Source organism: Ovis aries, chromosome 3 (genome assembly GCF_016772045.2).
Source record: "Ovis aries strain OAR_USU_Benz2616 breed Rambouillet chromosome 3, ARS-UI_Ramb_v3.0, whole genome shotgun sequence".
NCBI lineage: Eukaryota > Metazoa > Chordata > Mammalia > Artiodactyla > Bovidae > Ovis > Ovis aries.
In genome coordinates this window covers 154,309,149-154,326,929 of record NC_056056.1, presented here as the reverse complement: position 1 = coordinate 154,326,929, position 17,781 = coordinate 154,309,149, and the positions used below count along the sequence as shown (strand labels likewise).

General features: G+C 42.5%; 1 long non-coding RNA gene across 2 annotated transcripts in view; it reads right to left on the bottom strand.

The window, feature by feature from the left end:
* Window positions 1-17,781, bottom strand: part of LOC121819124 (uncharacterized) — a 96,128-nt gene that overhangs the window by 35,099 nt on the left and 43,248 nt on the right. For both annotated transcript variants that reach the window (XR_006059341.2, XR_009600267.1), the window contains exon 4: window positions 6,417-6,538. This is a non-coding gene — a long non-coding RNA (uncharacterized LOC121819124). The remainder of the gene's footprint in view (window positions 1-6,416; window positions 6,539-17,781) is intronic.

The following is a 17,781-nucleotide window of genomic DNA, read 5'->3' as shown; positions in this document are numbered from 1 at the left end:
TAAAGAATAGGCTAAAAGTATCAGAAGAGAACTAAGGGTAGGCATGGGGACAATCTGTAATTTTTCTATATTCTCTTATCAAAGAGGTGACCTTTGAGACTTGAAGATCAGAGATGTTTTGCTCCATTCTCCATGTATCCATCGAGTTCCACAGTGAGTCCTCAGAGATCATTTTGAGTGTAAGTGTGGGCTTGCGAAAGGGGAGGGAACACTGAGAATGCAGGATTTGGGGCTAGCCCCCACTCCCAACCAGCAACAACCAGAGCACTTCCAACTGTAGATTTAGATTGGGCCATACAATTTCTTTTGCGGAATATCCTGCCATTTAAAAAAATGCTTCAAAAATACTATCTTCGACTGTAAACTTATCAGGGTCAAAGATGTGGATTAAGATACTGATTCAGTTCAGTTCAGTTCAGTCACTCAGTTGTGTCCGACTCTTTGAGACCCCATGGACTGGAGCATGCCAGACCTCCCTGTCCATCACCAACTCCTGGAGTTTACTCAAACTCACATCCATTGAGTTGGTGATGCCACCAACCATCTCATCCTCTGTCATCCCCTTTTCCCCTCACCTTCAATCTTTCCAAATTCTCCAAGCCAGGGTTCAACAGTATGTGAACCATAAACTTCCAGATATTCAAGCTGGATTTAGAAAAGGCAGAGGAACCAGAGATCAAATTGCCAAAAGCAAGAGGGTTCCAGAAAAACGTCTACTTCTGCTTTACTGACTGCGCCAAAACTTTGACTGTGTGGATCACAACAAATTGTGGAAAATTCTTAAAGAGATGGAAATACTAGACCGCTTGACCTGCCTCCTGAGAAATCTGTATGCAGGTCAGGAAACAACAATTAGAACTGGACGTGGAACAACAGACTGGTTTCAAATCAGGAAAGGAGTACGTCAAGGCTGTATATTGTCACCCTGCTTATTTCACTTACATGCAGAGTACATCATGAGAAACACAGGGCTGGATAAAGCACAAGCTGGAATCAAGATTGCCAGGAGAAATTTGAATAACCTCAGATATGCAGATGACACCACCTTTATAGCAGAAAGCAAAGAAGAACTAAAGAACCTCTTGATGAAAGTGAAACAGGAGAGTGAAAAAGTTGGCTTGAAACTCAACATTCAGAAAACTAAGATCATGATATCTGGTCCCATCACTTCATAGCAAATAGATGGGGAAACAATGGAAACAGTGACAGACTTTATTTTTTGGGCTCCAAAATCACTGCAGATGGTGAATGTAGCCATGAAATTAAAAGATGCTTAATCCTTGAAAGGAAAGTTATGACCAACCTAGATAGCATATTAAAAAGCAGAGACATTACTTTGCCAACGAAGGTCCAGGTAGCCAAAGCTATGGTTTTTCCAGTAGTCACATGTCGATGTGAGAGTTGGACTATAAAAAAAGCTGAGCACCGAAGAACTGATGCTTTTGAACTGTGGTGTTGGAGCAGACTCTTGAGAGTCCCTTGGACTGCAAGGAGATCCAACCAGTCCATTCTAAAGGAAATCAGTCCTGAATATTCATTGATGGTGAAGCTGAAACTCCAATACTTTGGCTACCTGATAGGAAGAACTGACTCATTTGAAAAGACCCTGATGCTGGGAAAGATTGAAGATATTGATTAAGGTTATTAATTAAATGAATAATGATGGCTCAAGGTTGCACTAGTCAACAGCTCCAAGGTTTGGTCCATGACCTTCTTCTCTTGTGATGTTCCCCTTAGATATTTCACCTAGTCTCACAGCCTTCAGTACCACTCCTATCCTACCAACTCCCAGCTTTATATCAACCCTATCTCTTCTGCTGGACCCCAGACAGTTCCAGTCGGCTGTCTGATGGGCAAACTTACATTTAACATGGCTGACACAGCTGTTGAGTTCACCTGCAATGCAGGAGACGCAGGAGCCACAGGTTTGATTCCCGGGTCAAGAAGATGCTTGGGAGGGCACAGCAACCCACACCTACAGTACACAGGGTCGCAAAGAGTCAGACATGACGGAGCGACCAAGCACTCAAGCGCTCACTCCCAGACCACCCAGCCATTCTCTTTCGTCACCCTTCATAATATTTATCACTCTGCTCAAGTATATTGTTAGTTTACCCATTTACCTCATGTCTGTTTTCTCATTGCAACAGAGATTTTGTTGTTGTATCCCAAGCACCTGGAAAAGTGTCTGACATACAGTAGATGCTCTGTATTGATCAAATAAACGATGGCTGGTGCCAATGCTTTTTCAGAGCTGAGGTGCTGTTAAGAAGAAACTGGGAAGAGGCATCATGGCATGGAGTGTTGTGGAGGTGATGGCGTGGGGATGGAAATCTGTGGCTTCACATCAAAGTGAAAAAGGAAAAGAAATGGGGGTCAGAAAAATCAGTGTTTTTCAACTGTACAATTATGGTCTGGCCCCAGATTTTGTTCTTCCTGACATCTTAGGTCCACTTCAGATATCTGTATCTGCTAGGTTTGACTGTAGGCTACTGAAACCCACACTGGAACACTTAAGAAAAAAAAGAAGGAAAAGAAAGGTTAGAGAATGAGCCCAAAAGTGAAAATAAAAGAAGGGTTAGTCACTCAGTCATGTCTGGCTTTTTTGAGACTCCTTGGACTGTGGCCCCCAGGGTCCTCTCTCCATGGAATTCTTCAGACAAGAATACTGGAGTGGGTAGCCATTCCCTTCTGCAGGGGTCTTCTCCACCCAGGGATCGAACCTTGGTCTCCTGCATTGCAGGCAGATATTTTACCATCTGAGCCACCAGGGAAGCCCTGAAAATAAAAGAACTAGCTCTTATAGACAAAACAGAGATAGGCCTACATAGAAAAGAAACATGGTTTACCGGTCCCCTCACCTTCGAATCACCCTGGATCCACCGGGGCTGGACCCCGGCAATGGTTACCAAAGGGCAAAGGGGGGAAGGGACAAATTAGGAGTTTGGGATTAATAGATACACACTATTAAATATAAAATAGATAGAAAAAAGGACCTACTATATAACACAGGGAACTATATTCTATATCTTGTAATAACCTAAATCGGAAAAGAATCAGAAAAAGAATATAAGCATATAACTGAATCACTTTGCTGTACACCTGAAACATTGTAAATCAACTATACTTCAATTTTTTTTAAAAAAGAACTAGGTGTTACTGGAACAGCTTCGAGGATCTGGGGCCAGGAATACAAGGACACTTTCTTCAGGCCTCTGAGGCTGAGATAAAAGAATGGCTACAATTTTCATTTTCTGACAGTGTATTCAAATCTTAGTTTCTGGGATAAGAATGTCTGATGCATTCTTATTCCTGGATCCTGGCACGGAGTGAGCCCCCACCATCCTAAACCCAGTAGACTGTTATCAGAATCACAGGTAATGGATGCTGGACAAGCTAATGCAACAGCTGTCCACTCCATTCCATGAAAATATCATAGGGTGAGGTGTTTCATTTTAGAGGGTTATAATCTACTTTGCAAGGAAATAAAGCTACAGGTCACTTATCTCAATGAAGGAAATCTATTATTGCTGGGAAAATAAGGCATCCTTCCTGTTAACTCTGAAAAGTTACAGGACATTTAGTCCTAGACCTGTGTTTTCTCTCCTGAGGCCCCTTTTAAGATCCTCATACTGTCAGCTGGAACAGGGCATGGCTGATTCCTGACCACAGGATTTCTCCTCTTCTCACCCTCTCCAGATTTCACAGCAAATTGGGCAACAAATATAAGTGTTAAATAAAATAACTCTAACCACAAGCCTTAGGTAATTCACAATCAGTTCCTCCAGTGTATATAAGTATTTGTGTGTGTGTGTGTGTGTGTGTGTGTGTGCATACACATGTTAGATGAAAGTAACAGGTGAGGGGAGAAGGGTAGAAAAGAGGAAGAAAAAGAAAACTCAGGAATAAAGGCGCAACAATGGAAAACAAAGAGCATATCCCTGCGGCAAAAACATACTCTTTCACTACAAGCTAATTGATTTTAGGGCAATTTGCCTACTTGGCACTAAAAATTTTTGAAGACTGATCACCTAAATGAAGATTCATGTTTATGCCAATAGAGATATAATATAATTTATGTGCCTGTTTGCTTCTTCTACGAACCTTTGTGGTGCCTGTTTTTGCACTCATCACACATTGAGTGATTCCAGCGTGTTACCTGACGTCATGGAGCTCACAGTGAGGGTAATGGTAGCCGTGAGGCAGGTGGAAATAACAGAGACCTGGGAGAATGTTCTTTGCCAGTGAGGTAGTTGAGGCTGAGACGAACTCCTGTCAAAGGAAAAGTCCACAGGGGCTTTTAGAGGGAACTGAGTTTCAAGGAGGGAGAAATCAAGACTTGCCAGTGGAGATGCGAGAAGGCACTCAGAAAATGAAGGGATCTGAACCAAAAGGAAGAAGATCTTCACGAGAGCTACTGAGAACAGGTAAGCAGAATGGAGAGCAACTCAACTCAGAGCCAAGTGGGAGACAGGGCTGCAGAAATAAAGGAGCTCTTTCTATAAGAATCTGGAGCGAGGTGGGAAGGATCAGGATGAGGGCCAGGTTTTGTGGAGCCTGAAGCAACATTCAATTTCCAGGAGTCTCCTTAGAAGAACATAAAATTGTAAATAGCAATTTAGGTTTGAAAGTGCGTACTTATTTAGAAAGAGAAATCATAATGTATTATGTCAGTCCTTCTATTGTGCCGGGCTCTGGATCCCTGGGACTGTAGCCCGCCAGGCTCCTCTGTCCATGGATTCTCCAGGCAAGGATACTGGAGTGCGTTGCCATTCCCCTTTCCATAATGCATTACACATTTTTAAAAGCAAATACCTCAGACTTTGTGAAACCAGAAAAATATAAGAATTGTACTCTTAGATACACATCTATATGGGTTTTCTTAATTATTACTTTTTAGCTATATTTTCTTTTAGGTTACTCATTTATTCCTATGAAAATGACTTTGTAGCATAATTCTTTACAGAGTGAATAGAAAAATTATTCAGTCGTTAGTCCGCCAAATGATTAATTGTTTAAATTTTGGTATTTCTGATTAGACATTGATCTAGTCAATCTCTGGCTTACTATCTTAAACAACTGAAGATGGGGAGAAGTTTTCACAGGCTAACTTCTGGCTCTGTGTATTTCCAGCCTTATTTCTCCTCTTCAATCCCCAGGACATAGTGCAGGACGTATCACTGTGATGGGGCTTCTGGTCATGCCCCTTTGTGTTAGCACAGTAGTATTTCCAGGAATATTGCTGGAAGCCATTCCAACACTGAGAAAGCCAGAAATTGCTTAACTCCATGCAGAAGTGCCTGTAAACCACAAAACATACCCCACCACATCCAAATTAAACTCAACTTTCCCTCAGCTGAAAGCCAAAAATGCCCATGGCCACTCGAATGCCACAGAACCCAAGGAGAGGCGTGACAGAGCGGGAGGTGAAGAGAAAGAGAATGGGCTCACGGACTGTCACCAACTATTGCTCCTTCGCAAACTGTATCACCCATATGACTGTGTGACTGCACTGCACAGGGCCCTCTCGGGGCCTTGAACTATAACGGCAAACGAAGGACTTTGAAGTTTGCCAGACACTGGCGTGGGTATTCAAGAAACCTCTGAACAACGCCTCCATATGCAAAACCAACAAAGAACAAGAAAACTTAGGAAAAAGGAACTATAGTCCAAAGTGTTAAGACCTACCAAACAAGTCTGCTACCTAGAGAGGAAGAGAAATAAGTGACGTTTTAGAAAGGTTCATAGGGTTTTAGCCCGTGTGAAGACTAGATGGGGGGTCTGCACTTGTAAGCTAACTCAACGGTATATAGCCATAACAAGTTTCTAGGGAGCCCTGTATTGGTTATCTACACTGCATAACAAATTATCCAAAACATAGAGACTTGAGGCAAGAAGAAGCATGAATAACCACACACAGTTCCTGAGGTTTGGGTTTGGGGAGTGTTTAGCTGAGAGGTTCTGGCTCGGCGGCTCCCATGAAGTTGTAGTCATGCCATTGGCTGGAACGGGTCACATGCAGGTTTCACTGAGGCTGGAGGATCATGCCTGGCAATTTAGTGCTGGTTGTTGAGACAAGGCATCAGTTCTGACCACATGCATCTCTCCACAGGGCTTCTTGAGCGTCCTTCTGACATGGTAGCTGGCTTCCTCCAGAATGAGAGAGCCAAGAACAAACGGGAAAGCCTCAATATCTTTCATTAACTAGTCTTGGTGTCACGCTCTGACATTTCTAAAAATTGTATTGGCAGTGTACATACATCAGTCTCAGGCTCCCAACTCATCCCATCTCTACACATCTGTTCTCTACATCTGCATCTCTGTTCCTGCCCGGCAAATAGGTTCATCTGTACCATTTTTTCCTAGATTCTACATACATGTGTTAATATATGATATTTGTTCTCTTTCTGACTTACCTCGCTATGTATGACAGATTCTAGGTCCGTCCATGTCTCTACAAACGACCCAGTTTCAATCCTCTTCGTGGCTGAGTGATACTCCATTGTACACACGTATCACCGCTTCTTTCTCCATTCATCTGTAACAGACAGCTAGTGACAAACTGCTGTATAGCGCAGGGAGCTCAGCTTGATGCTCTCTGGTGACCTAGAGGGATGGACTTGGGGGGTGGGGTGGGAGGGAGGTCTACGAGGGAGGGGGTATATGTATACATATAACTGATTCACTTCATTGTACTGCAGAAACTAACATAACACTAAAAAGCAACTATACCCCAATTTTTAAAAAATGAAATGAAAAAAAAAAAAACCTACTGGTTACATTGGTCAGTTCTCTTCACTGTGGGAAGGGATTGCATGGGGTGTGAATACCAAGAAATGGGGTTCGAGAGAACCCTCTTGGAGCCTGGCTTCCCCTGACTCTTCATGCTCTAATGTAGGTGAGTTTTGTGCAGCTGCAGCCCAGGATTTGTAAATGCTGTCTTGGCAAGAGCTGGAAAAGGCCCAGGATCCCAGGAATTTGTGAGCATATGTATGTATGTGTGTGTATGCATAGGGGGTGGTGGAAGGAGTCTTTAGAAGTAGTCACTGGCAGCATTCAGACTCATAAACTGCAAAGAAATAGGGCGACTTGGTTTCAGAGATGAGCCCCTCGGACAGAGAAAAAGAAAAGGAATCCCCTAAAGCCACAAGCACAAGCTGGAATCAAGATTGCCGGGAGAAGTACCAATAACCTCAGATATACAGATGATATCACACTTATGGCAGAAAGCGAAGGACTAAAGAACCTCTTGATGAAAGTGAAAGAGGAGAGTGAAAAAGTTGACTTAAAACTGAAAATTCAGAAGACGAAGATCATGGCATCTGGTCCCATCACTTCATAGCAAATAGATGGGGAAACAATGGAAACAGTGACAAACTTTATTTTGGGGGGCTCCAAAATCACTGCAGACAGTGACTGCAGCCGTGAAATTAAAAGACCCTTGCTCCTTGAAAGAAAAGTTATAACCAATCTAGATAGCATATTAAAAAGCAGAGACATTACTTTGCCAACAAAGGTCCATCTAGTCAAAGCGGTGGTTTTTCCAGTAGTCATGTATGGATGTGAGAGTTAGACAATAAAGAAAGCTGAGCGCCAAAGAATTAATGCTTTTGAACTGTGGTGTTGGAGCAGACTCTTGAGAGTCCCTTGGACTGCAAGGAGATCCAACCAGTCCATCCTAAAGGAAATCAGTTCTGAATATTCATTGATGGTGAAGCTGAAACTCCAATACTTTGGCCACCTGATGCAAAGAACTGACTCATTTGAAAAGACCCTAATGCTGGCAAAGATTGAAGGCAGGAGGAGAAGGGGACAACAGAAGATGAGATGGTTGGATGGCATCACTGACTTGATGGACATGGGTTTGAGTAACCTTCGGGAGTTGGTGATGGGCAGGGAGGCCTGATGTGCTGCAGTCCTTGGGGTCGCAAAGAGTCAGACACGACTGAGCAATTGAACTGAACTGACCTGAAGGCCACAAGGCTAGTCAGATTCAGAGATGGGATTAAAACCAGGTTTCCTGACCAATTCTAGTCATAGTGAAAATAATTTAAATACTGGAGTATTTTTCTCTCTATCAGGTACTCATCTAAGTTTTCTATATACTGAGGCTTCCCCGGTGGCTCAGATGATAAAGAATCTGCCTGCAGTGCAGAAGACCCGGGTTTGATCCCTGGGTTGGGAAGATCCGGTGGAGAAGGGAATGGCTACCCACTCTGGTGTTCTTGCCTGGAAAATTCCGTGGACAGAGGAGGTCACAAAGAGTTGGACATGACTGAGTGACTAAGCGTGAGCAGGAGCATCTCATATTTGTGATACCAAGGAAACTGAGGCACCAAGAGGTCTAGCAAGTAGTTTACGGTCACATAGCTGGTAAAGTAGAGCTGGTGTTTCAGCCAAAGCCTTCCTAGTGCCCAAACACATTTCTCCACCCTCATATCCCATTCTTCTAGGCCTTCTATTCTTTTAAGCTTATCCAGTTACCTCCTTCCTTTAATCCATCACCGCATCCTCCCCTCCATAAGTTATCCCCAAGGAGAAATCTTTTGTTCAGGGCTACGCCAAGAGGACCTGCTTTATAAATTACTGGAATAAATGGCACATCTTGAAAACCCAAGAGGTGGAACCCAAAATCCGAAATTGGATTCTAAACATTCTGAACCTAAAAGGTCAATGTGTTTATACTCCATGGAAGTTTAGACTTACATTTTTGAAGCAAAACTTCAGAGTGTGATCCTCACCCAGCCAAGGTCTTCCCAGGCTGAATACTCAGATATGTAACAGTCAACACTGATAAAGCACTGACTATGCGCTGGCCATTGTTCTAAGCATTCTAACGATGCTGACTCACTTTCATCCTTATAAGCATCTCATGAAGTAAGGGTACTGTTATCATCTTCTTTCCAATGTAGTTGCTCTGCCCAGCTAAGTGAGTGGTCATTCTAGGACTGACACACAGAAAGTCTGGCCCCAGAGTTCTTCCTCTTGAGCAATGTGCTACATCTTTGTCCTTCTTTTTTTTTTTCAGATTGTCCTTGTGTTGGTGGTATTGTCAGTGGAGTCTAAGATTTGGTCTTTATGTCTGTCAACATGCAAAGAAGAATTCTTCTTTTAAAAAATATGTATTTGGCTGTTCCAGGTCATAGCTGAAGCGCTCAGGATCTTCACTTGCAGCATGCCAGCTCTATAGATGTGGCATATAAACTCTCAGCTGTGGAACTGGAGATCTAGCTCCCTGCCCAAGGATCGAACCCAGGTGTCCTGTGTCAGAAGCGCAGAATCTTAGCCACTGGACTACTGGGAAGTCCCATCATGGATAAGAATTCTTGAGCATCGGCTATGATGAGGCACTGTGCTGAGCACTCAGTATAAACTGATTTAAGAAAATAGCCATGGGTCCTGTCTTCCCTGAGTTTGCACTCTAGTGAAAGCAATAGTCTTTAAACAAAGTCATAAACATATGTAAGTCAATAAATAAGGATTCAGCTGTAAGTTGTGCTCAGTGTTACAAAAGATGCAAACACGGTGCTCTAATAGACAAACCCAGAGGAACTCCTTAGACATGTGGTCAGGGAAGTTCATTCTGACTTTGAACCTGATATCTGGATGATATAAATTCTAAAGCTGAGATAACAGAAGAGGCACTCTAGGTAAACATGGAAGGTATAAAACATTCTTTAATCTGGACCCCTTCTATAATTCCTATTCAAATTGACTATTAAAAGAATTAATGAGATAGAAACTCAGAAAGACAAGGAGAAAGGGTGAAGAGAGATCTCATTATGGTTGCAAAGAATGATCACAGTTTCAGATGAAAAGTTGAAGGGAAAGTTAGCAAAACTAAGAAAGCAAAATACTAAGTTCTTACAGAGGGGATGCTCTTATTAAAAGAGCCTAGTCACAGAAATGAACTCCCCAGAAAAGTCTCGAGAATTGGAGGCACATGATATGCGGCATAAAGGGGTGAAAGCATTGGTGAGAAATCAGAAGAATGGTTTGAAACTCAGAATAAAGCACACACAGACCCCCAGATTCTCTGCTCTGTTCCACTTATCCAGGGCAACTGTCCTTCCCTCATCCTGGAGGATGCCGGAGGATTTTTATTCTATAGAAAGTCTGAGTGGCTTCATACCCAGGATCCCAGGCCCAGAGGAAGTAGGGTGAAGATGTGTGGAAATTAGGTTTTAAGCACAAATCTACATATTGGAACATGATTTCTATCCTTCCCAGCCTCCTAACTCTCTGGGTTTGGGTTATAACCTTATAATATCATTTGACTACTTTAAATTTATGTATTTCTTTTTTTCATAAAAATTGTACACATACACACACATATATATATTTTTTTAACAAGAGAGGGAAGGGATTCCTAGGGCTTCCCTGGTGTTTAGTGGTAAAGAATCTACCTGCCAATGCAGGAGACACAGGTTTAATCCCTGGGTTTGGAGGATCCCCTGGAGAAGGAAATGACAAATCCCATGGACAGAGGAGCCTGGCAGGCTACCGTCCATGGAGTTGCAAGAGTTGGACATGACTTAGCGACTAAATGACATGGACAGGCATTCCTGACAGAGGGAACAGTGTGTGTGAAGGCCTTGGTTGATGCATTAAGGACCAAGAGGAGGTGGTCTGGGAGATGGGGTTAGAAAAAGAGCAGGGCCAGATGCTGTGGGACCTTGCCCACCAACAAAAGGAGTTGGGTTTTCTTTGAAATGCAGCCACGAAAGGGTTTTAAGCCATGGGTAACATGATCTTATTGAGGTTTAAAGAGTTACTCTGGTTGTATAAAGAATAGATTGTCACATATTAAGCTGGGCCTTCTCATGAAAAATTATGTATCCTAGGACTTTAGAGCGGAAAGGACCCTCAAGATCATTTAGTCCAACCCTTCCTTTTAAAAGATAAGCAAACTAAGACACAGAAAATTTATGATTTGCCCAAGGTCATATAGCTAATAACTGTGTGAGGCTTTTAAACCAGGAGTTGCAGGGTGATAGATTATACTTTTAAGAAATCATTCTACTCTATGTTTCCTTTGGCCAGAAGTGATGTCTCCTTTTTCTGAACTTTCATCTCACCTTATTTTTCTCTCCTATGGTACTTACTCATTTATTACCTTGATCATAGTTCTTTGTGTTCACGTCTTCTCTTATCTCCTTTATGAGGCTGTAAAATGCAGGATCAGGAGGTATGGTCTGTACCCAATATGTCTCCACAGGGCTTTGCTGTGGTAGGTGTTCAATCAACATTTGCTGAATGGATGGATGGATGAATGAACGGATGGATGGATGGATGGATAAGTGAATGAATTCTCCATATGATATAAATAAAACAGAGTATCTACTGACTGGATATGGACATGTAGACTTTACTCACTCTGATTTACCATTCTAGGTCACCTCCTGGCCATGTTTTCATTCATTTTCTTTAATAAGAACATATTGGAAAGTGATCATTTTCTATCAGATGAAATGAGGTGGCCTAGAAAAATGTCATATTTCTAAGTCAGGCAATACTTTCTCCCAAGATTATCAGCAGGGAGAGCCTCTCCACACTCACCCTGTTGGCTAGGCTTATGCATTCTTTCTCAACACAAGGTCCTTGGGGAGGTTATTTCTTACTGAATCTTTTTTTTTTTCCTCCAAAAGATAGCTGAGACTGCCCATAAGAAAGCAATCAAGTGTCCAGGGTGAAACAGTGATATCACAAAAAGGAAATATGGTTTGCTTGAGGTAATAAAAAAAAATGCTGGGCTGCACCTATGCCCTCTCCAGCAGAGAAATATACAAACACATCAATGAAAACTAACACTGCCAATAGTGGAGAAAACCCTGAAGAGAGATCTGGGAGCCCTGGATAATGTCCTTGCCTTCAATTTTGACTTGTTGAGTGGCTCTGGTAATTCATGGGATCTCTCTGTGTCTCTCCCTCTTGGTATCCTCATCCATGAAAGAGAGATGAAAATATTTGCAACAATTGGTCATAGGCCCAGTTTCTGCCACAAGCAAATGACCCATTAAATGTCAATAAAATCAGTCAGACTGGGTTTTTTTTGAGGGGGTAACTGTTACATTTTTGGATTCACTGATTTGGCATCCTGCATACACAGGCTCAGGCACATGTTGAGAAGTTTTGCCAGAGATGAAGTTATACATTGTATGTTGGCTTCCCAAATGAAGAAATGAGCTCCAGGGCATGGGACTTTTGATGATCTAAGACATCCACTAAGGCAACAGGCATTCTGAAGACAAACATGACTCATGGTGCATGGGATCTCAATCAACTGTTCACAAACTTCGGTTTGAGGGTTGGGAAGGTCTGGAAAAGATTCTCGGGTAAAGCTTAATTCAGAAGAGTACAGACTGTTTCCTTTGCGAAATGACACACGTCCGTGTTGTGAAACAGTGGAAACTGGAAAAGAGTGCCTGTGTCACGTCTCATGGAATCACCCTGTCGCCCAGCCACAGACTTCTCTTGCTTTCTCCTCTGGTGCCTAGCCTTACAATGAAGCCACTGTGCTTAAACCATCTCAGCTGCTTCACCACATCACTTATCTATTGCTATGGAATAAGACAGCCTAACAGTTTGTGGTTTAGGGTCACAACACTGTATTATTTGCTCGTGATTCTGTCATTTGAGTGGGGCTCAGCAGGGTGACTCTTCTGCTGGTCTGACCTGGGGTCATGCATGCAGGTGCTATCATCTGGAGTCTCAAACTGAGCTGGAACATCCAGAATGACATCATTTACATGCACGAACCTCAGCTGGGATAGCTGGAACAGTTGGGAGCTGGCTGGGAATTTCTTTCTCTCTGTCTCTCTCCAAGTTTCTCCAAGCAGAATAGATGAATTTCATGGCATAGTGACCCATGGCCCCCCAAAGCACAAAAGCAGAAGCTTCCAGGCCCTCTTAAGGCTCATGCCTAGAATAGTTACAGTGCCAACTCTGCGGTGTTCCACTGGTTAAAGCATATCACATTCCAGCCCAGACTTAAGAAAAGAAACAGATTCTTCATCATCACATAAGGAGTGGCAAAGAAACTCTGGCTGTCTTTGACCCACCACAAACCACAATTATGTAGTCAGGTCTCGTGGGATAAAGAAGTATCTTTTACCTGCTCCTTTGGCTCCCCCAGCTACAGACACCTCCTGTTTCCTGTTTGAATGTTCCACTGTTACCTGAAGCCTCCACCCCAGCACTGTCTGTCGCTTCCACTTCTCTGCCGCCAGCAGCCAACTTCTCTCCACGCTCTTCTTTCTACCTTATAGATTCTTATTTTTCATAAGCCCTGCTGGTCCATGATATTACCGTCTGTGGCTTCTGCTGCTACAAATGCTAGTAATGTGAAGAACAGAGCTACCCTGAGACTGCTGTCCTTAGGAGTCCTGCTTGCAAGGGTGACCATGAGCTGGTATCTGGGAACTTGGATTAGTCAGGTTTCTTCAGAGAAACACAACCAAAACAATATGTGTGTATAATAGACAGAAAGAGATTTATTATAAGGACAGGGGCTCATGGAGACTGGCCAGTCTAGTCTGCAATGTGTGACAGCAGGCTGGTGATGCAGGAGAGATGATCTGAAATCCAAAGGCAGTCTGCTTGAAGATTCCCTTCTGCTGGGGAGACCAATCTTTCTGTCCTATGTAAGCCTTCAACTGATTGGATGAGGCCCACCCATATTACGGAGGAAAATCTGCTCACTCAGAATTCACACATTAAAATGTTAACCTAATTCTAAAGCACCCTCCAAGTTGACATCAAGTCAATCATCACAGGAGGGTTCCAGAACTGATAAGAGTGACCCTCTGTATCTAAATTGTATGAGCAGTGCAGTTCATGCTGAACAGCTGCTTTCACTGTTCCCATGAAGAATAAGGAAAGGTACTCACAATCTGATATTTTTTTACGTGCTCAGCAGAGAATGTGATCAACCACCAGTAAAATCCCTGGGCACTGAGTCTCTAAAGAGCAACTCTGATAGACAAGTCTCATGGGTTATCAAAACTCATTGCCAAGGAAGACCTAAATAGACATTTCTCCAGAGAAGACATATAGATGGCCAAGAAACACATGAAGAGATGCTCAACATTGCTAATAATTAGAGAAATGCAAATCAAAACTATAGTAAGGTATCAATTCACACCAATCAGAATCACCATCATCATCAAAAAAATCTATAAACAATAAACCCTGGAGAGGGTGTGGAGAAAAGGGAACCCTCCTATACTATTGCTGGGAATATAAATTAATATAAACCACTATGAAGAACAGTATGGAAGTTCTTTTAAAAAACTAAAAATAGAGCTACCATATGACTCGGCGATGCCACTCATAGGCATATATTAGGAGAAAACCAGAATTCAAAAGGATGCATGCATCCTGATATCCATTGCAGGACTATTTACAATAGCCAGGACGTGGAAGCAACCTAAATGCCCTTCAACAGAGGAACAGATAAAGATGTGGTACAGATAGACAGCAGAATATTACTCAGCCCTAAAAAGGAAGGAAACAGTGCCATCTGCAGAGTCATGGATGGGCCTGGAGATTGTCATACAGAGTGAAGCAAGTCAGAAAGAGAAAAACAAATACCATATAATGTCACTTATATGTGGACTCTAGAAAAATGCTACAGGTGAACTTATTAGCAAAGCAGAAACAGAGTCATGGACGTAGAGAACAAACTTGTGGTTACCAAGGGGGGATGAATGGGGAGATTGGAGCTGATGTATGTACACCACCACGTATAAACCAGATAGCTGATGAGAACCTATACAGCAAAACAAAGACAAAGCTCATTGCCAGAGGCATGCAGCACATCCTGTGTGACTCCCCTGGGTGAGGACTCTCTGAAGTTTGTGCCTGATTTCCTCCAGAGTTTGTCCTGTATACGTTTTCCCTTTGCTGATTTTGTTTTGTACCGTTTTGCTATAATAAATCTTAGTTACGACTATGACTTTTAAGCTGAATCCCCTGAGTTTTCCTAGAGTCACTGAGCCTGAGCGAGGTCTTGAGGGCTGCAGCACACGTAAGAAATGGAAAATTATGTCATTTGCACAGGTCTGTCTCTAACTGTTAATACAATGGAAACCGAAGTGGAAAGAATTTTATATAGGTCTTATGCGAGTGAGCACTATGCTCCATACTCTGATGTCTTCAAAGGAGATATCAGGAACATAAAAGAGTGACCACGACTTTCACAGGAGTTGGGGAGGGGACTGTGGATATTCGAGTAAGTAGGAAAAAGAGCAAGGGAGGTAGGGAAACCTAGTGTTGCAGAGTTTAGACTCCAGAGACATGGCCGATTTAGACATGGACAAAATTCAGACAGTCTAAATTTTGGCTTCGCTGGTGACTAGAGTTGTTACTCAACATAAGCTTTAATTTCCACAACTGGAAGGTGCATAGTAAAATAATGGCTAATATTTACAAAGTGCTTACCACATCTTAGGCAATTCATGTGTTAACTCAATGAACCTTCACAACAATCCTGGGGAAGTATTATTTTAATCTTTCTTTTACAAATTCAGAAACTTAAGCCAAGAAAGAGATCTTGCCATTCCCACCATACAGGGTACTGAGACGCTTAAATGAGTTAATACATGTAATGTCCTTGAGTAGAGTCTGGAGCATCAGGAGCATTCATGAGATATGAACTGTTATCTTTTAAAACATGATTAAAAAGGAGAGGAAAGGAAGACATTGGGAGCAAGGGCCCCTGAAGAAGCAAAGCACAGGAATGCCCCGCAGCAGAGCCCATTTTCTGAGCAATGGGCTGGGAGCCCTGATTGAACAGGCTCAAACCTCTACATAGAAAGGAAGAATGCTGGATTAAAGAGTAGAGGAAATGTGACCTGGGGACAGAGTTTAGAGTCTTGACCATCAATTTGGCACTTACTATCGAAAGCTGTGGATCTCAAATTGACAAATGACAGGGTCCCTAGAAACCACCAACACAGCTAAACAACCCCCACAACTAGAAACCATGGTATTTTCAGCCAATATGAACTAACTGGGCTTCCCAGGTGGTGCTAGTGGTAAGAACCTGCCTGCCAATGCAGGAGATGTAAGAGACACAGATTTGATCCCTGGATCGGGAAGATCCCTTAAAGGAGGTCATGGCAACCCACTCCAGTATTCTTGCCTGGAGAATTCCATGGACAGAGGAGCCTGGTAGGCTATGGTCCACAGGGTCACAAAGAGTTGGACATGACTAAAGTGGCTTAGCACACGCATGAAGTAACTATGTATTAGCCATTGATCAGGACAAAAGTTTAACAAAAAAAGAGGGGTCTCCCCCAGTGGTCCAGTGGTTAAGACTCTGCATGGGGCATGGGTTTGATTCCTGGTTGGGGAACTAAGATTTCAAATGCCATGTGGTGTGGCCAAAAAAAAAAAAAAAAAAATTTAAGAAAAAAACTTCAGAGAGATATTTAAAATATTACATTTTAGATACTTATTTAAGAAATAAAGATTTCCTTTGCTATAAATGAGTCAAACACCATTATTCTTTGAATTTTAGTAGCTTTAGAACTACTGCATTAGATGATGGACAAAGTAAGTGGTTGAAGAGATATATCTGGTTTGGGGCATAGAATTCAGACTGAAATTGAGGAAAGGGAATGATTAGGAAACTGTAGTATTAATTTGAACATAAAGAAATACAGGTCTGACTTGGGTGCGTTCAAGGGAAACGAAAGGAAATAGCTGAGTACAAGATCAATGACAAAGGAAGCACAGACAGTATTTTTGATCCATAAAGACCTGAGTTCAATTCTTTACTCATCAGCTTCTGACTCCTCTGAAGCTTAGGTTCCTTATCGGTCAAATGGAATTGGTAACAACTACAGCTGATAACAAAATACAATGGTATTTGTTGCTGCTATGAAGACTGAGTCAAAGGAGAGAGTGAATGGATATTGCTATTTGATGTGGAAGCTGCTTTTTTTTTTTTTTTTTAATAAGTGCCTCTTTTTTAAAAAAATTATTTGGCTGCTCCAGGTCTTAGTTGTGACACGTGGGATCTTTGTCGCCACGTGCAGGTTCTTAGTAGCAGCATGCTAGGTCTAGGGGTGGGACCTGGGGCAGGAGTGGAACCTGGGATGGAACCTGGGCCCCCAGGGATGGAACCCAGGCCGCCTGGCATTGGGAGCATGAAGTCTTAATCGCTGAACCACCAGGGATGTCCTCGGAAGCTGTTCTCATTACAAATAATATCTCAATGTGTGAGAATGAGGAGGTGTGAGGAGCTGGAGATGACTCCAAAGACTTGACCCCAGGTGCCTGCCAAAGCAAAAGGCTCCAGGAAAAAAAAACAGGGAACTGGGAAGATTAATCCAGTCCTGATGGAAGACGTTCGGTTTCATTTTAGGCACACCAAATGAGGACAAATTGCCTGGAGAATCCCAGGGACGGGGGGGCCTGATAGGCTGTCGTCTCTGGGGTTGCACAGAGTCGAACATGACTGAAGCGACTTAGCAGCAGCAGCAGCATCTTGAAAGGGCTTAAGCACCCTGTAAATTTAAACTATAATGTATGAAAAGCATTTCAAAGAAATACAGATTTAGGGAAAAAAAGTGAAGAGAGTTCCTAGAGCCCCAAATAAACTGTACACAATTTGTGATACAAAAACTACCACTGGATTTTTAGAAATTAAACTGTGATTATTCAGGCTTACAGTGGGTATATAAATTGAAACATACTGTGCACAGTGGAAATAAGCTCTATTGTGTGATTTTCTGTGAATGGTCAGCTGACACATGGCTGAATTGAGAGCATCCC